The following is an 8213-nucleotide window of genomic DNA, read 5'->3' on the forward strand; positions in this document are numbered from 1 at the left end:
CCCCGCGAGAATCTTTGGGGTCTCGGCTGCCGGGGGTAGCCGAGACCCCAAAGAGCATGATCGGGGTCGGTTTACCGGCGACCGCAAAAAAAAAAAAAAAGTAAAGTGTAATTCTCTGTCCTCCGATGTGATCGCACATCAGAGGACAGAGAAATAGGGGGATTCGGGGACCCTACAATACTCACCTGTGTCCCTGGATCCTCTTGCTGCTCCTCCTGGCCGCCGGCAGAAGAAAATGGCGGGCGCATGCGCAGTGCGCCCGCCATCTGTCTCCATCTGCCGGCCGGCAGGAGAACAGCAGTTGGGGCTAAAATTAGGGGTAGGGTTAGGGTTAGGGGTAGGGTTAGGGTTAAGGGTAGGGTTAGGGGTAGGGTTAGGGGTAGAGTTAGGGGTAGAGTTAGGGGTAGGGTTAGGGGTAGGGTTAGAGGTAGGGTTAGGGGTAGGGGTAGGGTTAAGGGTAGGGTTAGGGCTAGGGTTAGGGCTAGGGTTGGGGCTAAATTTAGGGTTAGGGTTGGGGCTAAATTTAGGGTTAGGGTTGGGGCTAAATTTAGGGTTAGGCTTCTTTCACACTTACGTCGGTACGGGGCCGTCGCAATGCGTCGGCCCGACATACCGACGCACGTTGTGAAAATTGTGCACAACGTGGGCAGCAGCTGTAGTTTTTCAACGCATCCGCTGCCCAATCTATGTCCTGGGGAGGAGGGGGCGGAGTTACGGCCACGCATGCGCGGTCAGAAATGGCAGATGCGACGTACAAAAAAACGTTTCATTGAACGTTTTTTTGTGCCGACGGTCCGCCAAAACACAGCTGATCCAGTGCACGACGGACGCGACTTGTGGCCATCCGTCACGATCCGTCGGCAATACAAGTCTATGGGCAAAAAACGCATCCTGCGGGCACATTTGCAGGATCCGTTTCTTGTCCAAAACGACGGATTGCGACGGAATGCCAAACGACGCAAGTGTGAAAGTAGCCTTAGGGCTAGGGTTAGGGTTGGGGCTAAAGTTAGGGCTAGGGTTGGGGCTAAAGTTAGGGTTAGAGCTGGGATTAGGGTTACGCTTGGGATTAGGGTTAGGTTTGGGATTAGCGTTAAAGTTAGGGTTGTGATTAGGGGTGTATTGGGATTAGGGTTAGGTTTGAGGTTAGGGTTGAGATTAGGATTAGGGGTGTGTTGGATTTAGGGTTTTGATTAGGGTTATGGTTAGGGTTGACATTAGGGTTGTTTTGGGGTAAGGGTTGTGATTATCGTTAGGGTTAGTGATTAGGATTATGGATCAGGTTGGGATTAGGGTTAGGGGTGTGTTGGGGTTAGGGTTGGAGCTAGAATTGGGGGGTTTCCACTGTTTAGGTACATCAGGGGGTCTCCAAATACGACAGCCAATTTTGCGCTCAAAAAGTCAAATGGTGCTCCCTCCCTTCTGAGCTCTGCCGTGCGCCCAAACAGTGGTTTACCCCCACATATGGCGCATCAGCGTATTCGGGATAAATTGGACAACAACTATTGCAGTCCAATTTCTCCTGTTACCCTTGTGAAAATAAAAACTTGGGGGCTACAATATCTTTTTTGTGGAAAAAAAATATTTTTTATTTTCACGACTCTGCATTCTAAACTTCTGTGAAGCACTTGGGCATTCAAAGTTCTCACCACACATCTAGATAAGTTCCTTGGGGGGTCTAGTTTCCAAAATGGGGTCACTTGTGGAGGGTTTCTACTGGTTAGGTACATCAGGGGCTCTGCAAACGCAACATAATACCCGCAGACCATTCTATCAAAGTCTGCATTCCAAAACGGCGCTCCTTCCTTCCGAGCTCTGCCGTGCGCCCAAACAGTGGTTTACCCCCACATATGGGGTACCAGCATACTCAGGACAAATTGGACAACAACTTTTGGGGTCCAATTTCTCTTGTTACCCTTGTGAAAATAAAAACTTGGGGGCTAAAAAACTTTTTTGTGGAAAAAAAAAATATTTTTTATTTTCACGGCTCTGCATTATAAACTTCTGTGAAGCACTTGGGTATTCAAGGTTCTCACCACACATCGAGATAAGTTCCATGGGGGGTCTAGTTTCCAAAATGGGGTCACTTGTGGGGGATTTCTACTGTTTAGGCACATCAGGGGCTCTCCAAACGCGACATGGCGTCCAATCTCAATTCCAGCCAATTCTACATTGAAAAAGTAAAACAGCACTCTTTCTCTTCCAAGCTCTGTGGTGCGCCCAAACAGTGGTTTACCCCCACATATTGGGTATCGACGTACTCAGGAGAAATTGCACAACAACTTTTGTGGTCTAATTTCTCCTGTTACCCTTGGGAAAATAAAAATTTGTGGCAGAAAGATCATTTTTGTAGAAAAAATGCAATTTTTTTTTTTTCACGGCTCTACTTTATAAAGTTCTGTGAAGCACATGGGGGTTCAAAGTGCTCGCCACACATCTAGATAAGTTCCTTAAGGGGTCTAGTTTCCAAAATGGTGTCACTTGTGGGGGGTTTCCACTGTTTAGGCACATCAGGGGCTCTCCAAACGCGACATGGCGTCCAATCTCAATTCCAGCCAATTCTACATTGAAAAAGTAAAACGGCGCTCCTTCACTTCCAAGCTCTGCGGTGCGCCCAAACAGTGGTTTACCCTCACATATGGGGTATCGACGTATTCAGGAGAAATCGCACAACAACTTTTGTGGTCTAATTTCTCCTGTTACCCTTGTGAAAATAAGAATTTGTGGGCGAAAAATCATTTTTGTGTAAACAAAAGCGATTTTTTATTTTCACGGCTCTACGTTATAAACTTCTGTGAAGCACTTGGGGGTTCAAAGTGCTCACCACACATCTAGATAAGTTCCTTAAGGGGTCTAGTTTCCAAAATGGTGTCACTTGTGGGGAGTTTCCACTGTTTAGGCACATGAGGGGCTCTCTAAACGTGACATGGCGTCCAATCTCAATTCCAGCCAATTCTGCATTGAAAAAGTCAAACGGCGCTCCTTCACTTCTAAGTTCTGCGGTGCGCCCATAAAGTGGTTTACCCCCACATATGGGGTATTGGCGTATTCAGGAGAAATTGCATAACAAAATTTATGGTTACATTACTGTTTTTACACTTGTGAAAATAAAAAAAATGGTTCTGAATTAAGATGTTTGCAAAAAAAAAGTTAAATGTTCATTTTTTCCTTCCACATTGTTTCAGTTCCTGTGAAGCACGTAAAGGGTTAATAAACTTCTTGAATGTGGTTTTGAGAACCTTGAGGGGTGTAGTTTTTAGAATGGTGTCACACTTCATTATTTTTTATCATATAGACCCCTCAAAATGACTTCAAATGTGATGTGGTCCCTAAAAAAAAATGGTGTTGTAAAAATGAGAAATTGCTGGTCAAATTTTAACCCTTATAACTCCCTAACAAAAAAAAATTTTGTTTCCAAAATTGTGCTGATGTAAAGTAGACATGTGGGAAATGTTATTTATTAACTATTTTTCGTGACATATCTCTCTGATTTAAGGGCATAAAAATACAAAGTTTGAAAATCGCAAAATTTTAAAAATTTTCACCATATTTCCGTTTTTTTCATAAATAATCGCAAGTAATATCGAAGAAATGTTACCACTAACATGAAGTACAATATGTCTCGAAAAAACAATCTCAGAATCAGCGGGATCCGTTGAAGCGTTCCAGAGTTATAACCTCATAAAGTGACAGTGGTCAGAATTGCAAAAATTGGCCTGGTCATTAAGTACCAAATTGGCTCTGTCACTAAGGGGTTAAAGAGACAGCACGCATTTTCCAAATAGTGCTTCTGACTAATGGCGTGTTAATAATCACTATTTCTAGCCCCTCCACCATAGGGAGGGTGCCAGAGCAACAAGTATCCTCTGTTGCTAACTTCTGGTTTCTGCTAGCATGTGCTTCTGTTTCTGAAGTTCTCTGCCAGTGCTCCGCTTACACTGTTTGTCTCCACAGACTAACTGCTACCCGTTACCTCGCTTTCCTGGATGACCTCCGATTTGCCTACTCCAGTTCTGTCTCGTCCCACCATGCAGTTACCCGTACCTCTGGACAACGTCCGTACCACTGGAACCAGCTTCTACCCATACCACCGGTACCCACCGGTTAGCTCTACATCACCTGCTAACCCTGCTTGTCTATCTGTCCCGCTGGGTCAGCTACCATGAGTCTGGGGTCCAACTGGGGGTAGCACCTGTGTCCACCAGGCATCCCATTCTGACCCTGTTCAAAGGGGTCTTACCACCGGTGCCTGGGGCTCACGCAGTCACGCCCCCTTCGGAGCCCCCAGACCGTGGTCCCGAGGTTCCACGTTAAACTACAATAAAAACGAATGTCAACTTCACCATCTGTGCCTCCGTTTCTATTTGTTATACACACTGATTTTTATATGTATTGAAGAAAAAAAATCACATTTATCAGGCAGGTTCCGGCGGCGGAGCATGTGCTGCAGCATGATCGCATCTGTAGTATGCATTAAATTGTTTTATTTAGTCATATATATTGATTCTGAAAAAAAAACCTTTCTCAATATGGCGCCAGCAGCGCCTGCACAGTAGCATCTATCGGATCGGTGATAGATGCAACTGCGCAGGCACTGCAAGCTCCATAATGAGAAACAAATTTTTTCAGAATCAATGTATATAACTACATAAAACTATTTAATTTACATTACTGTATACAAGCCCCACCCCAAAGCACAAGAATCTCACTAACTAAAAACTGAAAATAAAATTACACAACAACCACGAGATAGATTTTATCACCAGGTATCACTGTAATCAGTATAACGGCACCAACCTGACAGTGTCTGTGGGTTACTGTACACAATCCTGCTGACAGGTTCCCTTTAAATAAGGTCTTTTTACTGCACGCTAAATGTTTTAAATACAAACCTTTTTAAAAAATTGACAGATTTTCATTTTTTCACCATTTTAACCCACTTTTCAAGATAGTTATGTTTGAATTAATATGCAAAATAGGTGCTAGGTGTACAGTGGGCGGTCTGGAGCACCACCCCTCTTTCAGTCTGGCCCTTCAGCTTCTCCTCGAACTTCATTGACAGCAGCGGCTTCACTTGGGAGCCATGATGACCTGTACTCGTTATTTAAAAGTGTTTTCTGGGAGTACTTCTTTTTTCTTCTAGAGGCTTGCTCATACAAATGATAAGCATCCTGATACTCTCCTCCACAGATCCAGTGCTGTTTTTTGGCTCCATTTTTATTTACTGACTGTAGCTGTGCTGTAATGACTTCAGCGCACGTGAACACTGCAGCCAATCACTGAGTTTGGCATCTTGATTGGCTGCTGTATTCATGTGCCTGGCAGTCTTGGCATTAGAATTGGAGCGAATAAATACTAAAGACTAGAGCGTGTTGGAAAGGCATAGATGAACCTGTGGAGGGTGACTGTCATTGTGTTTATTAATTTCCACATATTCAAGTATTCAAAAGAAATAGAAAAGTATTAAAAGACAACTCCTTTAAGTGTTAATGATTGAGTGGAATCGTACTGTATTATACTGTTACATTTTATATCCATTTTCTTGTTTTCTGCATGTACACATGTAGCATTTTGTACCAATGTGATTGTTCACTTCTCTGTTTATTTTTCACTTACAAAATATACTAAAGAATATATTAAAAAATACCAGTGTGGATATGAAATACAGAGGAGAAAGAGTCTGTAAGAAGATCAGCTCACTAACACCAGGAGAACTAAAGTAAAGTAAGGAGTCAAAGAAGAAACAATACAAAGAGAAAGCAAAAGATTCAACTGCAGAGATAAAAGACAACAGCAACTTCTCAAACTTGAGAGAAGATTAAACTAAATAGCAAAGCCACTAAAGACTCAAAGTCTCCAAAAATTCGATTTAAACAGCAGGAAAAAAAAGCAGCGACACTTACCTGCCCAGATCTTGAAGCAAATGCACTACAAGGTGCAGCTACCCCATAAAGCAAGATGTTAGCAACACAGGTGCAAAATACCAGATCAACTGCCACTCTCCACATACCCACTCCTGGAGGGGTGACTGCCCAGTATACAATTGTACAATGAAGGCCCACTTAGGGCGTTGTTCACACAATGGTACGGCATAGTGTGTGGTTCACAGCCTATTAGTCACGCCCCTACTTTTCGATTAGGTGGGCTGGCCAGTACACTCTCAATGCATCCCAGTGCGAACACCCCTCATGCGAGACCGAACGTGTTTGAGCTTGGCTGCACCCCAGAAAATATAGTGCAAAAAATATACAAAAATAGTGAGGTATTGGTTGATATTTTGGCCAAAATACGCAAGCTCGTAACCCACGCATTACCCTTGTGTGAACAACGCCTTATGCGACTTTCATTGTGCAATTGTATACTGGGCAGTCACCCCCTCCAGGAATGGGTAGTTGGAGAGTGGCAGTTGATCTGGTATTTTGCACCTGTGTTGCTAACATCTTGCTTTATGGGCTGGCTGCACCCTGTACTACATTTGTTCCAAGATCTGGGCAGGTAAGTGCTTCTGCTGTTTAGAGAGAAGCTCAGTGATAAAAAAATGGAAGAGAAGGAGAACGAGATTAATATGATAGACAATAAGGAGGAGGATAAATACAAAAGAAAATTAGAAATAGGAAAGTCAAGAAGAAGAACAAGGAGAATTAGGGATTGCAAGGTAAAGGAAAAGAAGGATGGAAGAGAAGAAGGACAGGTAAGGAAGAATGAAAACAATGAGATGAATGAGAAGTAGAAGAAAAGAAAGCAGAAAAGTAGAAGGAGGTAATGGAAGTAAAAAAGGAAAGATCAGAGAGAAAAGAAGAATAATGAGGAGAAGAAGGAGGAATAGGAAGATGAAAGACAAAATGGAAAAAATAAAAGAAATTAAGGAAAAAAGAAGAGAAAATGAAAAATAGAACAAGGGGAGAAAAGGGAAGATGAAATGGAAAAGGAAAAAGAAAAGAAGAAGGACAACAAGCAGGAATATAAGAAGAGATGAAAATGTAAAAATAGAAAAAGGAAAAGAAGAATAAATGGAAATAAGGAAAGAGAAGAACAATTGGGAGAAGAATGAAAAATCAGAAAAAAATGAAGAAGAATTAGAAAAGAAGGCGGAGAAAGGAAAGAAAGAAAACACAGAAGAAGATAAGCCAACAAGCTAAAAGTCAAAAATATTAAGTGGAGAAGGGCAATGAGAAGAATAAGCAGGGCATGAAAAGGACAAGTAAACGTAGGCAGAAGTAAAAGAGAAAAAATGGACAAGAAAAATAGAAGAAAAGTAAACAAGCAATTGAGAAAGTGAACATAAAGGAGGGCAGGAAAAAAATAAAAAAGGAAAAATAGGCAAAGAATGAAAAGAAAATAATGATGAGTAGGAGGAAACAAAGTAGATAAAAAGTACGAAAAACAAGAAGGAGAAGAACAGAAAGAAGAAGAAATCCAGAAAAAGGAGATGAATTACACACGAAGAAGAATAAAGAAAAGAGAGAGAATATGAAGTAGAAATATTAAAGAAGGTTAGTGGGTTGGAATTGAAAGGAAGAAAGTGAAGGAGTGCGATGTTTTGCCAATAACTGCTATCGTATTTTTATGCCGGCAAAAAACATGTGATCAAAATGATTGTCAGGTGATCGTAGATATGTATATTACATGGGCCAAAAATTGGGAATGAGCACCAGTACGATTATCCCATGGTCTCCAAGAGCCATTAGTCTCACATATGCCTCCTGCTTTATCAGAGGCTCAGGCGCTATCCTCTACCTCTCCCATACTTTACACTTTACACTTAAGCTTTGATTGTTTCTATAAAATACAAGCAGTCGGCACCAGGAGAGATAATTTGAATTACAGTAAGGACAGAAGACTAAGTAGAAATTTGAGCTGTAATACTCACCAGCAGCTTCGGGATGAGTGAAGATATAAAGCCGACTCTCCCTGTATGTATATATATGTATATTTACTTTTCTACTTGTGCAATATTGAAATTCTTCAAATTATATTGCAGCAACCTTTGTCCTGTTTCATTGATTCCACTGGTTAAACAGTGATGTAAGATACTCGGGTTAAGCTGCATGCCAGCTCAGCACAAAAGTGGTGTGGAAAAATTACAAAATCCTTAAACAGTATCTTCTGCTTTAAGTGACAATCCAGAATAAGCTGTTATGTGTGAATAATGAATATCACTACCACTGGTCATTAGTGTTGAGCATTCCGATACCGCAAGTATCGGGTATCGGCCG

The 8213-nt window shown here is 42.0% G+C and overlaps 1 protein-coding gene across 2 annotated transcripts in view; it reads right to left on the reverse strand.

The window, feature by feature from the left end:
- Positions 1 to 7991, reverse strand: part of LOC138647999 (alpha-1-antitrypsin-like) — a 73056-nt gene extending 65065 nt beyond the window's left edge. The window contains exon 1 of one of the 2 annotated variants that reach the window (XM_069737444.1): positions 7868 to 7991. The gene's annotated coding sequence lies outside the window, so the exon portion shown is untranslated. Of the gene's footprint in view, positions 1 to 5900; positions 6019 to 7867 lie in introns of those variants that run through there. The other variant, XM_069737452.1, reaches the window with a different exon arrangement.
- Between the last annotated feature and the right edge of the window lie 222 nt (positions 7992 to 8213).

Source organism: Ranitomeya imitator, chromosome 1, assembly GCF_032444005.1.
Source record: "Ranitomeya imitator isolate aRanImi1 chromosome 1, aRanImi1.pri, whole genome shotgun sequence".
NCBI lineage: Eukaryota > Metazoa > Chordata > Amphibia > Anura > Dendrobatidae > Ranitomeya > Ranitomeya imitator.